General features: G+C 36.1%; 1 protein-coding gene across 1 annotated transcript in view; it reads right to left on the bottom strand.

Moving 5' to 3' along the window:
• LOC105384857 (contactin-1a) overlaps nt 1–14,152 on the bottom strand; it is a 218,191-nt gene extending 204,039 nt beyond the window's left edge. Inside the window, exon 1 of the mRNA XM_048630311.1 lies at nt 13,726–14,152. The gene's annotated coding sequence lies outside the window, so the exon portion shown is untranslated. The remainder of the gene's footprint in view (nt 1–13,725) is intronic.
• Nucleotides 14,153–17,211: the final 3,059 nt, after the last annotated feature.

Below are 17,211 nucleotides of genomic sequence, written 5' to 3'. Positions count from 1 at the left end.
CAATGTCTGGTTAGTCGCTACCTGTCGGATAAAATACATGCTTTCACTGTCTAAAAAATAATAACAGAGAGTGACAGCATGTATTTTATCCGTCAGGTAGCCACTAACCAGACATTGTGAAACAGACCCTTAGTATTGTGATATTGTTATAATGATAATGGTATTATAGCTAATATCAGCTCATAATGAAAATTTTAGAGTAGGTATTGTAGAGGGTTGTTATTGTTAAGGTAAACTACTACTCTTGGTAAGGTAAACATCTCACTCCATTATTTATCCCTAAATACAGCCCTTAGGCTTTTGTTGTAGCTTTATCCTGTATATTGGTAAATATTATTGACAAGAGGAAAAGAATAAAGGATTTCCTACTGCTTAGCTCTCTCGTATCGGAAAGGGTAGGCTTTAGGTCGATGATATTTACATTACACTACTTACAAAATATTTATAAGATATTCAAAATCAGTAATAAGTTGAAAAGATACATCATAGTAAGGGCCTGTTCCACAATGTCTGGTTAGTGGCTACCTGTCGGATAAAATACATACTGTCACTGTCTAAAAAATAATGACAGAGAGTGACAGCATGTATTTTATCCGACAGGTAGCCACTAACCAGACATTGTGGAACAGGCCCTAAGTATAATTAAAATGATTTTAGTATTCTTACTACTTACCTGGTACTGGTACTATTGTACTTTGATAGTAACGTGATTTTTGTTATACTATAATTGTCGGGCTTTTTATGGTTATGTTTTAAGAAATACCAACAGAACTACGTCATTTCTAAACTTCTAGTCCTAGGTATTACAACTTTTCCTTTTAATATTCTGTTTCGTTTTGTGGTTGCAAACTATAACGTAGCATTCAGAGTTCAAGCAACTTGCTTATAATTTATGAACAAAGTCACAGAAACATTTACAAAGAACGTTGTTCGCGTGATTTTTGGAAATTAAAAATTTTGTCCTCGAAATTGCTAAGCAAATTCTGAAAGTAATATCACTAGGTACATCTGAATCAACCATTGCAGAATTATACTAGCAGATGCATTTTAATCCCTACGACCTACGAATTAAGAATGTCTTGAACAGAACGGTAGAACGACTTATTATTCAACACAAACAAAGCATAACCTTTAATTTCACGATCACAAAATTTTAAAAAAAACAAACACTTTGTGATTTGTGCAATGAAAGACAGAATTTTAAATGAACTGTCTGTCTGGTATAGTGACCATGATTTTTTTAAATATTATTATGATGTAGTCATCATAGTAAAAAAATATATATTTATATTATATTATTCTCTATTCTATTCTATGTGGGGGTGTAAGTACCTGCACCTGACTCGAGTGGAACCTTTGTGCATATCCCCTAGGTCTAAACTGCCTTCCTAAGCTTGCACCATTTCCCACCACGCTGGTCCAATGCGGGTTGGTGGGTTCACATGTCTAGATTGTTTTTTATTCTTATTGTCGGTGACAAACTATAGAGCTGGACTAGGGGTTGACAGTCAGTTAAATTAGTTCTCCGTCGGTAACTGTCCATTGAACGCCGGACATATCTAATATATAGTCAGTACAATTTATAGGCTACTAAGTGGCCCTTTTACGTATAAATTGTTTTAACATAACCCTATGCCACTAAAATTCTACAACCAAGGGAGGCCTGACCAAATATTTCGGCTGTCAATGACAAATATGTGAATGCAGCCACAATACATTTACATACATATCAAACCCCATGTATTTTTCGACAATTTGAACAATAGGTATATGAAACATATTAACAAATCCAACATACCTTCCCAACCAATGTGTGAAAGCAGCACAGCAAAACGTGACCCTGGTTTGTCTGCGGTCTACGTCACACCGCAGGTCGCTTTGCAGTCAACACTAAACACATAAAACGAGGCATACCCAGAGAAAGTTAGACTCAATGTCAAAATTGTGCCCTCTTCAAACGGCGACCAAATAAAAAGGCAAGATAAGGAAGTCCGTGGATTTTCCGAAAGGGTTCTGTGACCAATTATGTTAAACATTTCACGGCTCGGCAAAGCTTAATTTGTGGGAGAGGTCCCTGTTTTTTCTTGCCGAGTATCATTCGATTAGTAAAACGGTATGATATGAAAAAAAGGTTATGTAGGTAGTCTGTTTTTATTTACGATAAAATTCATATTTCGGTTCGGTGGACAGCTGAATTTTGTAATGGATTCACGGAATTCCAATCATCAGTTAACTGCTGCTGCTGGACATAATGTGCCTTTTCCGAGACTATTAAAATAACGATGACGTTGATCCTACGGAACTAGCCTCTATCTAGATAGCTCTCTAAGAGGGTCCGATTAATTTCACCATAAAATATGAATACCTACCTACAATTAATATTAAAAGTATCAGTTATCGTAAATAGGAGTTCCAACCTAATGCAACTACATTTATTTTTTTTATTTACAATACAATACAATATAACTTTATTTAAAAAACACACCACATACATTAAATATCAAAAAAGGAGTAAGAACTATAACCGGCCTTAACGCTTAAAGCGATCTCTTTCAGGCAACTTTTGGGTCAATGAAAGATAATTTATATCGTAAGTTACAATAAAATATTTACTGTAAGATTATCTTCACATAAATTTAGGGAACCCTAAAAAGTAGCTTGCCGGTACCCTGCGGGTTGTCAAAGCTCAATATTTACATTAAGGCCAGTCCAATTTTCTCACATATTTACTTTGTATTTTGGAGCTGCCCTATCTAAGGCCCTAGTCACACAAGCCACAAGAAAGATGTGGACCTCTGTATTATGTATTACTTATACTTACTATACTGAGTGATATTTGTCCGTGAAAATGTATATGAGTAGGTAACATTAAAAATATTTAAATAAATTCATAACAAGTTTCACAAATTATCAATAACTCAACAAGGCTTAATAATGAGTCAATTATCACTTATGTGTTAAGAATATTTAAATACATACTTAACTAATAGAATAGAATAGAATAATATTTATTTCAGACAAAAGTCCATAGTTGTGTTAGTAACAATTTGGCTTATTATCTAGGTTAGTTACATTATTAAATTAAAAAGAATAACATTATTACATTATTAAATTATTAAATTAAAAACAATAATATTATTATTACATTATTAAATTAAAAAAAAAAAATAATATTATTAAATACATATTTATTTAATACAAATGCTCCTTGCAAACAAGTATTATAAATACTTATTTACAAAAAACCTTTGGATTTTTAGGGCTGTGGATTTTTACCCAGTGACATAAAACAGGGCCATCGACCCTCTCACTAATTACCTTCAGGGTTCGACAGGCGCTGCCCCGGATCCTGCGCATCAGGGAAGCCGCTCTCTTTCGCATTATTGCGTGGAACCCGTCAGTGCGTGCATCTGCAAACATCCCTGACGCACTGCAGTATCGAGGCAGCCCCAGTAGAACCCTGAAGGCATTGTTATATTGGACGCGCAGAGCACTGTAGGCCTTCTGCGTATACTTGACCCACAGGCTGCATGTGTAGAAGGTTTGGCAATAAGCCTTAAAAAGCGACACCCTTACTTCTTTGGAGCAGCGTGCAAACCTGCGAGCCAGCATGTTACATCGGGCCGCCAGCGCTCTGCGTTCCCTCTCAATGTCAAGGTCATCCGTGAGGTCCTCCGTGACCCAATGACCCAGGTATTTAAATTTATTAACTCTGTTAAGAGGAGCACCACAGAGAGTTACTGGTGGAATATTATTGCAGGAGTGTCGCCCTGCCTTGAATACCAGCAACTCACTCTTCTTAACGTTATACCTGAGCCCATGCGCCACGGCGTAGGACTCACAGATGCCGATGAGTTTTCTTAGAGCACTGATCGAGGGACTCAGCAGCACCATATCGTCAGCATAACTAATGTTGTTAACAAACTTTCCATCAATAGAGCAGCCAACACCGGCGCTGCTGAGCTCCCCGACCAGACGGTTGACATATAGGTTGAAAAGCTTAGGCGAGGTCAACCCCCCCTGCCTCACCCCGCAGTCCAACCCATACGTGTCCGAGAGAGAGCCTGCCCATCTAACATTATTCTGTTGATGCCTATACCAATACCCCAGGATTGCCACAAGCTCAGAGGGAAGATTGGTCTCACCAGACAGTTTGTCCCAGAGGAGGTCATAAGACACAAGGTCAAATGCTTTCGAGAGGTCCAGGAAACACGCATATACCGGAGTTCCCCTATCCACATAGTACTGGGCAGTGTGCTTTAGACAGAGTATGGCAGATTCAGTGGACAGCCCAGGTCTAAACCCAAACTGTCCATCGTGCAGACACATATGTTTACCTAAATGGCTGTCAAGCACACTATCCAGCACCTTAGCCATGATGGTTGCCAGCGATATCGGCCTATAATTGTTTTTATCTGACGGGTCTCCTCTTTTATCTTTGATGATCGGAACAACAATTGTTTTCATTAGACCCTCAGGTAGATAGGAATGCCTAATACAGAGACTGTACAGCAAAGCCAGGACTCTTGGCAGGTGAACCCCAGCATACAGCAAATGCTCAATGCTAAGTCCATCATGCCCCGGCGATTTACCTCTTGTCATTCGCACTATAATATTGCGAACTTCCTTGGCATTGACTGTGACGGGGGCGATGACGGAGTCAGCAGTGGGCATCCGCAGCGTGTCCCCCTGCCCCCTCGATAACTTCACCTTAAAATGCTCCATGAAGAGATTAGCAATCTCTGTGGTCTCACTTACCCCCTCCACACTCACAGGGAGGCCCGCCCTTGGGCTTAGCTTCTTAGTTTCTTTCCAAAACTGACTAAAGTTCTTATTCTTATGATGAGACGCAATTATGTCCATTTTTATTTGCGTCTCATTATCTTGGCACCACCTAAGTTTAGCCTTAAAAAGTTTCCTATCTTTATTCATTTGATCATAGCATGGTCCACGAGTTGGTTTGCCATTTATTAGCCACAACTGGAAACTTAGTCGGGCCTCCCTGTGAGACTCTTGGACATACCTATTCCAGCCGGTAACGTATTTTCGTTTTCTAACAGACCGTACGCTGCCGGTAGAAATAGCTGCCTCCGATAAAATTGTTACAATCTTATTGTATAGATTATCTATAACACTATTATGTTGTGTATTATCACACATAAAATCACAGCATTGATTTAGTTCAACTGGTAAGTCAATTTCTCTCAGCTTTTGGTTACACAGTTCCCTATAACTAACTACTACTTTTATGACACGTAAATTGACTTTAGATAATATGACAAATGATCAATATTCTCCGCATATTTTATTGTGTATTCGTAGTATACAATACAATATGTGGAGAATATTGATCTAATCTAATCCTAAAATACAGGACAAGCGGTTCACACAGAATTCCATACACTATGGAATGCGGCATTGATCTAAGTTAATGCTAAGGTAGATTTACTTAATTACGAAACCGGGCATTACCTAATGTCATAATCTTACAATACAGGTTTCCTTTAGCGCTCTTTGATGTATAAATGTACTGATAAGACCGCCAACAGTCCTGTTTTGTTTAACTCGGCAACAGTTGCTGAACAGTCGCTTAAGCCTAGCTCAGTTGTTGATTCTCACTACTTCGACAATGTTATTACTACAAGACGACCAGAGGCATTGATGAGCCAGTGAGGTCACTCTCTATACGAAAGAAAGAACAAACACGTATTGACAAAAAAAAACATTCCCTCGTTCGTTGATTTTGAGAGTGACCCCACTAAAGCTTAATTATCCATGTACCTACTTAGCGATAAGTTTGAAAAAAAAAACGATAGTTTTCGTGCAATTGGTATGTTAAATACAACGAAATAGAGTCGTTCGCTTTGCTTTTGTCATAGTGACCTGCTTATTTGTCACCTCCCACACTAGGAAAATGTTATAAGGCAGTACTACAGAACTACAATACTCTTAATTGTAAGTTAGTAAAATAGTAACAGGAAAATTCATAGTGAGGAAACTAATATTTCGTAGTAATATATCGTTTCCCGTGTGAGTACTTTATTTATTTCACATTAATTACTTTTATTGTGAGCGTGGCATGCGCCGGAAGTATAACCAATTTTTCTTACAAAACTAAATTAAACCCAGTCCTAACCCTATATGGTTTCTAATTTACTCTCATATCTACCTATAATTTCATTTTCCTACTCGCGTTTTCCGTTTGGTCTTTACGGAGTGACCTCTAAAAACAAAAACAAAAAACTGAAAACTCATTAGTTATAGCTGGTTAAGAGAAGGAGAAATGGTAAGATTTTCGAATAGGGCGTTATTGGGTTCAATCGACTGCAAATGCGTTTCTCTAAACCCCATTTAGAGGAATAAATCGACATAGCAATCACCCAGTACAGCACATAGATATCAGCTAAGCTATTTCCACTGGAACGCAGTGGAGGTGGTTGAAAAAAACATTATCGTCTCCGCGGACTATAATAAACACGTGAGCAATGAAAAAGTTCCACCTGCCACTGCCATTCCATATTTATGACACTGGAACTTTTTCATTGCTCGTGAATGTATAAATGTCCCCTTCTTGCCTGCCATGTCCCTACTGCCTAGCTTTATCTGCGTCTCATCATACGAAGATCCTTTCGTTGGCCTGCAACACAACACCAAGCTATCCTCAATTCAGCCGCTCCTGTCTTCATGATTGTAAACTAATAGTGCTGCATACACGGGGCGGGTCGGAAGCGACGGGGCTCCAGCAGCCGGCGCGGCACGGCCTGGGGGTCACTCTATGTGACGAAAAACGAAGTTTCCACGAGTCTATCTTGTTGTATTAAACATGCCGATTGCAGGAAAGAACCCCAATCACCAGATTCTCGGACCTCCGTTAAAGTTGCGTCAACTGTCACTGTCAAATGAAATTCTAATGTTAGCGATAGAATTTCGTTCGAATCTTTACGACAGGTTCGTGATCGCTAAGATGTCAAATTTCTATGAGCAAAAAGACGAAATACGCGTTATACTAAAGTCCATATGTGATGTCCTGATCTTTTTTTTTTGTACCAAAAATGACTACATTGGCGCTGTTATTTTTCCATAATATAGTATCGTACAACGCTAGCAAATTGCCACGTTAGCCTGTGATAGGCCTACACCTACAGCTCTGCTCTCGCTCGTTTTTCTTCAGTATAGAGTGACCCCTCTGGCATATCCCGGGAATACCCCGGCGCAACCCGATATCTCGCCTCCGCACCGTTTTGCAGGCGCTTTGCAGATTGTATCGCACACGTTTACGCTTTAGCTGAGTGCGAGATAAAATCACTTGAAACGGACAGTTTCAGTGTATGAATAGCTTTCGCTAACACAAAAAAAATATGTTGTAGATATTTTTAAACAAAGTTTACGTGAAAATATACTCACGAGCAATGAAAAAGTTCCAGAAACTTTGCTCGTGAGTGTAAATAAAACTTTGTGTTCATTGAAAATTTTACTACTAGCACATTAATTGATAATAAAGTTGTTTACACCTAAGGGTTGTATGAGTTTGTACATAAAACCTTAAATTAAGTTGGTAATACGTGCATAAATTATTGATTAAAACATACTCGAAGCATAGGTTAACACTTTAATTTTGTCAAATCCATTATACAGGATTGTAAGAAAATGGACAAATATCTATAGCTTTACAATCCTGCAAATACCCTTTTCTAAACTGCAAGTACTAGAAGAGTCCCTCAGTAAACACCCTGACTAATAACTCCCGCAGTAAACCGGTAGCGCACACCCGGTCCGGGTGCGCCGGGTGAACCGGGTGAACCGGGTGAAACACAAGCGTCTAGCGTCTACGCCTCCGCAATCTGATGCAGTCTGCGCCGCTGCACCGCTCAGCAGGGTCACTCTCTAGACCGACGAACGAACGAACGAACGAGAATCGGCACGGTTAAGAGGAGAGTGCACTTGCTCGTCCATACAAAAAGAGAAAACGTTTTACTACCTCTAAATATTATCCAATCTCCATGATTTTTTAGTATGTGATTGACACAAGGAATAACTAGGTTTATAGCTTTTACTTTTTTAATTTTTTTTAATAGATTCAACCTTATAGGCACCTCAAATAACGTAATTTTTGTTTGTTGAATCAAGCCGTTGGTTGAACAATAACAATGTATTTTTTTTTTAAGTGATACCTATAAACCTAGAATATATTATGCTGAAGCGATTGACACCAAAATCTAAAAGATTGGTTGATATTTAGTAAGTGGAAAACGTTTTCTCCCGAAACCAGAATTTCATTAAGAAAAGTACCTATTGTCAGTCGCGTGCTGCAGTGCATCTCTATCGCACCCGTGCCCGGGGCATGAGAGCGCAAGTGATAACAAATCTTTTCCTAAATACCTATTTTGCTAGAATCGCGAAGGTATACTCTCCTCTTAATACAACTAGATATAGCCGTGGTAAGCGCAGCGCTCCGAAGCTACTTCGGTAAGCACGACTCTCGTGTGAGAGTGACCCCCATGGGTTACTATAGCAAACGAAAAACGTCAACGATTTATTTATGCGGGGTTCCAAAACTCTTTCAGCCTGTGGGAATTCTATTGTATCGTTATTAACATACTACGTACTTTAACTTTAATAGGTACCTACACACAAATCATTCGTATTTATCATAATATAACATAATAATATGTACTACGATAACTATTATTTACACAAGTAACACATATAATAATCAATGAAACAACCAACCGACTACCGAATTAATTGTTCGAAGCATTGACTTACAAAGTACACGTCTGTTTTCTCTCAATCTACAAGTTTCGGGAGGGCCCGAGGGTGAACACAGATGGTGGGAACGAAATATTGGGTGCCAATGGAAACTATCCGTTACTGTTACCAATTGAATTGAAATAGATTAAGTCATAACACCTGAGCTTTGTTTTAAGATCTAATAAAACAATATAAGTATGATCGTTTATGTAATAGGGAGAAATAATTAAAAATCTCATTTGTGATCCCAAACCGAACTAACAAAAATATAGAAAATGTATATGACTATCTTTTCTTTTGAGCTGGTTTCCCAGATTGAAAACTAACCGTTTTATTAATCCATACTGTAGGTAGGTACTATTGTCATATAATATATGTATATATTTTATCCAAATTCTAACATACATACTAAATTTCACCAAAATTGATCCATAATATAGTTCGAGTTCATAATACCTACCACATTAGTTAGATTGATAACATGCACCGCGTATAACCCCATACTTACCTTATAACAAGTTGCCTTTACTAAGGCGTGAAAAACCAAGATTACAATACCTGTAGTCGCAAGCCGTAAATCGTGACAAAAAATATTACCAGCGTCGACTGAACGAATCGCTGCAATTTCACTTGTAATATGTCTCAATTTACTTCTGGTTAATTTTCAACAGTGTACGGTTCCTAGGCACTGTTTCGTGAACTTGCCTTAAGTACTGGTAGTTAAGTTTAAGCACCATTCGTGATTTTAATACTTAGGTCCCGTATATTTGTGAATTATTCCGACTTATGTTCAAGAGCAATGAATAAAGTGGAAGTGCTCCCATGCTTTAGTTTATGTAATCATTTATCAAGCGTTAACGAGACTCTTTCATGATGTCGGGTATATTTTTGTATCTGAAACTACCGAAGAACAGGTATCTTATTATAATATTATATCTTCTCCTTCATTTAGTTGTTCTTCGTGGCCTTATTTTCCTAGAGTATACGAATTAAATATTTATTCGATGCTAGATGTTGTTTGCACCAAATGAAATCGCACAGGTAAGGCATCGAATATATACTTGCCCGTTTATTTGTATTCGTTGGATATGAAATGAGAATTTATTGAAGTACCTAATACTACCTAAGTAAAAACTATGTATAATAAGTAAGTAGGTACCTTATACTTTAACAACTGGCAAAACGTAATAAAATATACTTATAACAAAATATGACTGAATCGTTCACAAAATTTAATTTCAGATTAAATAAAGACTTCATGTTATAGTTACAATAAAATATGTTTAATTAAAAGGAACAGAAAACACAGCACAACCCTGTATAAACTTTCGTTTAATTATAAAATTCATTTCAATTAACAATTTTAATAAAATTCAGGGATATATTCTCAATTGTCGGTCGCCTGATCCTGATGTGATGATGGGGTCGAGCTTTAATAAAGAGCTTAATCGAAAAGTTCAAAATACCTTTAGATATCCTTTGTGCTAAAATTTACCTATACCTAACTCAATCTTATACGTTTCCCATATATTTATAAAATCAGGAAAAGATTCTACCAAAAATTATGTAAATTCATTATTTCACTATGTTCCTACCAACTAGAGCTGCAGTCAAATTAAAACAAAGTCGAATTTTAAAATTAAAGTCTTCTCGTTAATATTAAAGTAAAAATGACATATCTTTTTAACAAGTAAGTACCTACAATCCTTCTTTTATAATTAATGCATCTGATCTATCGAGCTCATTAAGGACAAAATCAATCATCCAGATTTGATCTACGATCGAAAATTAAGCTTTCCGATGGAATTAGGAACAATCGATTATATATGCTTTGTGAGTAGAGACTTTAATAACTCATGAATGATCACCTTCGTTAATATTAGAAGATGTGATTGATAAGAGATCATAAATTGAATCATATATTATATTATACTACTCTATATCCATAATATAACATACTTTTAATAATTAGTCCTAACATGCGTATTTTCTTAACATAATATAAGTACCTACATATGAGGAAAAAAACATCTGAAACAACTCAAGGCACAAATGTCTCGGCAGTAAGTATCTTCACGTCACTAGAAGCTAAAAAACCCTATTTTGCAGACAGAATATTCTGCCGTCAGAGGCGGCTCATTTTCACTTATTTCCTCAAGGCTTCAAAGTGAGAAATGAGCTTAATATTATTTTTTACTTCATTTTAGGATTCCGTAACAAAATTGGCTTCACTCTGTTCAGAACTCAGAAGCATACCTTCGTTGGAAAAATCAGGAACATTTTTATTGTATACTTAAATTAAACTATTTAAGTCTAGTCTTTAGAGATAATTTAAGTTCTAACGTATTTTTTCACTGTCTAGTTTATGAGTAAATGCATGCAATATTTACAGAAACTGGTCAAAACAATACCTATGTTTTAAAAGATTTTATAATTTTTTTCATACGGATCACTTTACAGTAAGAGGTCCAAGTTGTGCGATTCCAGTTTTTCCATTCGTAAACCTAATCTCGGAATCTGCCGGTAGCGTGTTCGTGTTATGATGTCATTCGTCGCGTTTCTTTTGTACAATTCGGCGGCGTAATCGTATTCAGCATTGTTGCTGGTGTCTTATTAAAAGTATGGGGATTTGCGTGTATAATGAATGTTTCTTATTTCCCTTTTGACACATCTCGGTGCCTGGTGATTCCAATTCTGCAAAAAAATATGTTAAAATGTACGAATATCACAAAGACATTGTAAGAACTTGGAGCCAGATCGAGATAATGTGGTTGAAGATCAAGGCTTACGTTTACTTGCAGAAAATATTGTTATATAAAAGCATGTTTCCTCTTATGCCCACCGAAAACAAAGCTAATGGAGTTTAATTCAATAAATTAGTAGGTACTAACCTAAAAGCTTCTTTACTGTGCCAGTAACCTACCCTGTTGCTTTTTACAAGCAAATAATATTTTGATCCAACTCATTTACAACGGAGTATTTCTCGACGACTTACTATGTACTTACTTACTTCTCTGTTTAACTTGTGACCTTATTATAGGAAAATTCCTTTCTACATTATTAGCAACATTGTTGCTTTGCCCTACATCAAAGAAACAAAACACATTTCCCACATGACAATCTTTATCGTTTTCATCAAAAACGAACCATTTACCCAATTTCGTCCCCTAATGCGGGGACAAACGCGGTGGCGTCCGTTCTATTGTCTAACACATGTCCATTGATTATGTATGAAGGTAGGCTTCCGCGGATATGTAACGTCCGGGAGATCGCCGTCAAATTCGCCACACCCTCATTACGTGATGTCGGAGTCAGAGACAATTCATCCCGCACTGATGAAATTGACCGGCGCGTCCGACCTGACCAAGCTTTGAAACCACCAAACTGATTGGGTAAATCTAAGTCAGGTTTGTACTGGTGAAATGAATTACTTAATGAAATTATAATGTATAATTTACTATGCTCATGATTGCTCCGAAGAAGTAGTCACAGGTGAGTCGAGAGTGACCCGCTTTTCTCTGTACATTTGTACTCATGTGATAGGTCGCGAGCCGACATTATTAATTGTTGTTATAATAGATCTAAAGTAGTAATAAATAAATATAATATTTGTGATACTAGATGGCTTTCAAATTTCGCAGAATAAGATATCAAGCTCTTAGCTTTCTATGAGTGGTAGAAAATTAAAACAATAGGTTTCGTGGAAGTCATCGCAGATATCATGTTAACAGTACACAGTAAAATTTAATTGTTACTGTAGAAATTACATAACTTATTTATTTCTAAATAAATAAATAAATAAATACATTTTGTTATACTGTACTATTTCAACTTTTAAAATAAACACTCAGTCATGTATATCTCTTATTAAAAAAATATATAACTAAATTTTCATCTAACACCTACTTAATTACTTTTACTTCCTAACATAATTATCTCTATATTATATCCACAAAGATTTAAATAAACATACATGTTATTTTTATGATGTTTTTTCAAGGCGGAAAGTCAAATATGTTTATCGTGTGGATCCCGTTTGATGTTACATGATAAGATTAAATCCGTACCGTTTACATATCCAGCGTATCTACCTGTGCTTGTATCGCTGTAGACTCTTCTGATGTTAAGCAGAAATAAACTTCAAAGTGAATAAACAATTTATTAAAGTTCAAATTGCAAGTCATTTTACAGTGTCGTCGTTATGGGTTTATTGCTGTCTATTTTTAATTTGGTGTGATGTTGACACCTCGTTAAGGATTACTTTGTTGTGTACAGGTTTATATCAGAATGTGAATATTGTTATGGTTGGATTATGTGACTTCACGTAGTCACGTGTAGTGAACTATTTCAGCTTCTATTTTTGGGGATGCAGAAACATCTAATTTGGTAGTCCTAGTAAAAGTTATAATTCGGGTTTGTATTTTAGTTTCTGTCTATTATCATTCATCTCCTTAATTTATTGTGTCTTTTAAATGAATATTCAGGTCTAAATTTAGTTTTTAGTACATACATCAATTTTAAAACTTCTTGTATAGGTGCTTTTTGTTAAAAAATAAAGTAAATTGTGAACTTTGGAACTCCAGAGTCTAATGTTATTCATAGGTTTAACTGCAGTGGGAGTAATGGAGTCTACAAATCTATCAAATTTCAAAGATCATTGTTCTTTTTGGAGAGCCGTGGGATACCAAAAGTGGGTGTTCCTTTTATATAAAAAAAATATTTCATGTTTTATTACTAAATTACAAGTAAAAGAATTCAAAAGCGTATAAAAATGTCTTGAAATTAAATATCTCACCTTGCTAGCTTTATAGTCTTTTCAATATCACCGATTAATTGAATGTGATTATTCACATTGGGAGATCTAGTAATAAAACTTTAATAAAGGATCGAAGTTCCGAACGAATTCATGATAATTATAACCGATCATTATCTTCAGTTAATCGACACAGTATTAAAATGTAAAAGCATACTGACCGTGAGTGGAGAGCAATTATATAAATCCAAATGTTCCGGCAACCATACACTGCAGTCTCGTAACACAAAACACTTATAAAAAAAACAAATCTCACTTATTCTCCCTTTGCTCCTCAAACATATTCCAACCAAACACAATATTATTGAACACTCAACGAATAAACATGCGGCCGTTAATTATCTCAAAATATTACGGCTGTCAAATTGTAAGACATTATGTCAATATTATGGTTATACTGTTTGTCACTATTTCGTCACTGCAATAGGGGGAAACAAACGACAATCACAAAATTCACAGAGTCATTCGAATGGGTGGTTCCATTTTTGAAATGCGAACTCGGTTCCGCCGACTGGCAATGCCGCGATCGAATTCGAAATTTGAAATGCCGCAACGTGGCCGCGCGTCCCCGGAGCTTCGCCGCTCGAAGCTAACTGAGAAGGCTGCGATCCAATACCTGCAGAGCCACGCACACTAGCGCCCTCCCACACACACACACACACACATCGTCGTCTGAACTTGCGCTTTAAAGCTCCGTCTCCACTTGGCTTACTTTATTTCATTTCTCGTATTTTATTCTTTTTTAATTGAACGCTTCGACATATTTGTTTCATGGAAGAATTTTAATATCTGTCTTCAACTCTTCATGCGAGCGCTTGCGAGTTAACAGGATATTCGAGAAACAAGATTAAATCGTTAGAGAGGATTTTCTCTCTATTCTCTTCATTTTGCGGGAATTTAACGTTGGCGAATGACAGATTTCTTTTATTAAAATGGATATGTAAGTAGGTACTAACTATTGTTATTAAAACTCGTCTTCGTTTTAACTTCTCCGAATCAGATAAAAGGGTGGGGTTAACAAACTCCATATTAGGGCTAGTTTCCTCTCCAGAAAAAAATGTTTGTTTAGGCGATGGCACGAGGTTGGGGCTCTACTATTCAATTTACGACAAGTTAACAAAAAAATGTCTGGCTACTGCCACTCGACCCAAAATCAATGATACTGGCAGCTTATAAAGATAATATTTGTGGGTGACCGTTTTTTTCCATTTCGTGCTCTCTCTTGAATGAGTTTTTTATTGTTTTTTTTCTAAAATGTAGTTTTTTTTATTGATCGACCTTCCTGCCCTTTTTTCCAGTTGGAACCGAGTTAAAAAAAATACATGGAATAAAATTTTACTTAACAATTCTAAAAACCTATATGAAAATATCAAAAAGTAAAGAATTTGCATATCGTGAGCATAATGTCCCTATGCCCTATTCTATAAAAAAACCTCCTAGTGTGATTATGATTAGTATCAAATTAGCCCTAGTTCTACTTACTGCACCAAAGTTAGTGACAAAACTGTCGGCCATACTTTCGAATTTATTATCCCGAAACAGGATGCGATGTAAATATAATATCTAAACGAACCGTGTACCGCTCAACGCAAAATGATAAATTACATTTTGAGCATCAAACTTTAAATTCATTTTTGAGCGTGAACGTTCTTAATGATTTTCAGTTTATCCGTTATATAATCCTCATTCCGCTGTGATAAAACTCAAATACTTACTTTTCCGGGGATTATTAACCCATTTTGGTACAGGGTGGATCAATAAAATAACACAGGGTGTCGTGGCGGGTTGTAAAAAAAAAATAATAGGTACCTCTACATAATGTCATTGTTATCCAAACAATGGGAGTTGAAAATTATGAATTATACCACAGTGTTAAATGTTTATATATTATCATCTTAAAATAAGTTATTAAGTAATTAATAAAGTGTTAAGTAATTACTAAGGTTCCACTCACATTGGCGCATTATCGAAGCTACGCGACTCGTCTAAAAATTGTCTAAAGCATTTTCATCTATTTCTCCTTTCGTGCACTGCATTTATTCATCAATTGACGACATCATTTCAAGATTTTACCTGCAAAGAAAAAAAAATATGCTAAGGATTATGGCGATTTTGAAGATGGTCGTTATCGAATTACCTACCGACTGAAATGATTCTCGGAATCCATTTTGTTTTCATAAAAGAATACAATTTCGTTTCCACCCTACATTAAACAATTTCGAGAGGGTTTTAGGTAGTAGCCATGGTAGGCTGCAATTCCGAATACACAAATTTTAATTTTAAATTTCTTAGCACTGTCTAAAGTTAAAAGGAGAATGTGGGAACTTAGATATTCATAACGGTGCTCCCACACAGTTGACGTTTTTATGACGATTTTTCTTTCTTCAGGCAGCACGGGCGCCATTAAGACGTGACAAAAGTTCTCCGTCTCGCTCGCTCTTGAGGCTGCGCGATTTCAGCGAGTGCGATGCGTCCCGTGCTAGCCCTTCAGATTTAGGTATAAGTATCTGACCGACTTATTGTTAATTATTAGTTTACTGCTGAAATTTTAACAGAATTTGTAATACTACTTCCACCTTAAATTAAAATGTGAAACCTACTGCAATCTGATACAAACTTATCAAGATAACTGCCAACGCATTTACCTATATCTATATAATCTATAAAAGGGTAGGTACTTACTATTAAATTTATCTTTCAGCGTTAGAATTAATTATTTTGTTCCGGTTATCAAAAGTTTATTTTCAAAGTTACGATTTAATCAAAAATGTTTCGCAATCTGAATATTAAGGAATTATACAAATGAAATAATTACTACTTTTTTTATATCAGAATGTTCCATTTTATTTTATATTTCCAAGTACTTAAAATATAAAGTTACGTAGGTTTTTTTTTAATATTATGCAGATAAAATTATCCTGAAGAAACCTGCAAATCTAGATCCTGGATATGTTTGTCCTGTGACCGGGGTATTATAAATGTGATGTGTCTGGTTTTCGTTTTATATGGACGTAGGTAATGTTACCCCGATTGTTCTTAGCCATGTTTCATGCAAGTCGTTTCAGCAGTTCAGAAGTCATGCAACTTCTAGTTTTTAATGTCTGGGGCTTGTAACTTTGTTTTGGTTATATTATTAATTGTCTTTGTTAATATTATTTCCTTACGTACACTATTATATTATAGTTCCAATCGTGTTATCCATTAACGATTACATAAATGGGATCCACAGAACAATAGTACCCGGCATAATGTTGACACGATCGGAATGTTGAGCCGACGTTTGACAAGTTTGACATTCAAACCGCCAAAAGCTTTATTGTAATTTAAATTTCAAATTCAGAACGTCTTTATTCTGCAATCCGAAATGGCTTCGACATTCGTGGAACAATGATTGCGAAGAAGTGACATTCTTAATAATTATCTAAACGTACCTAACTGTGTTTAAAAAGTAGGCCATATTTTAAGTTGCAATTTCTCCATAGAGCATAACCAGGGACTATTGCTTGACTTTTGACACATCTGTCAAGAATTTTATATGGAGATGACGTATAATAATTGATCAACCTTTCCCTGGTTACGATTTAACCGACTATTGTGAAATTGGAGTTAAGGCGGTCGATTCGGTATTCCACAGATGCATATAGGGT

Source organism: Plutella xylostella, chromosome 25, assembly GCF_932276165.1.
Source record: "Plutella xylostella chromosome 25, ilPluXylo3.1, whole genome shotgun sequence".
Classification (NCBI taxonomy): domain Eukaryota; kingdom Metazoa; phylum Arthropoda; class Insecta; order Lepidoptera; family Plutellidae; genus Plutella; species Plutella xylostella.
This window is presented reverse-complemented; position numbering and strand designations above follow the sequence as displayed.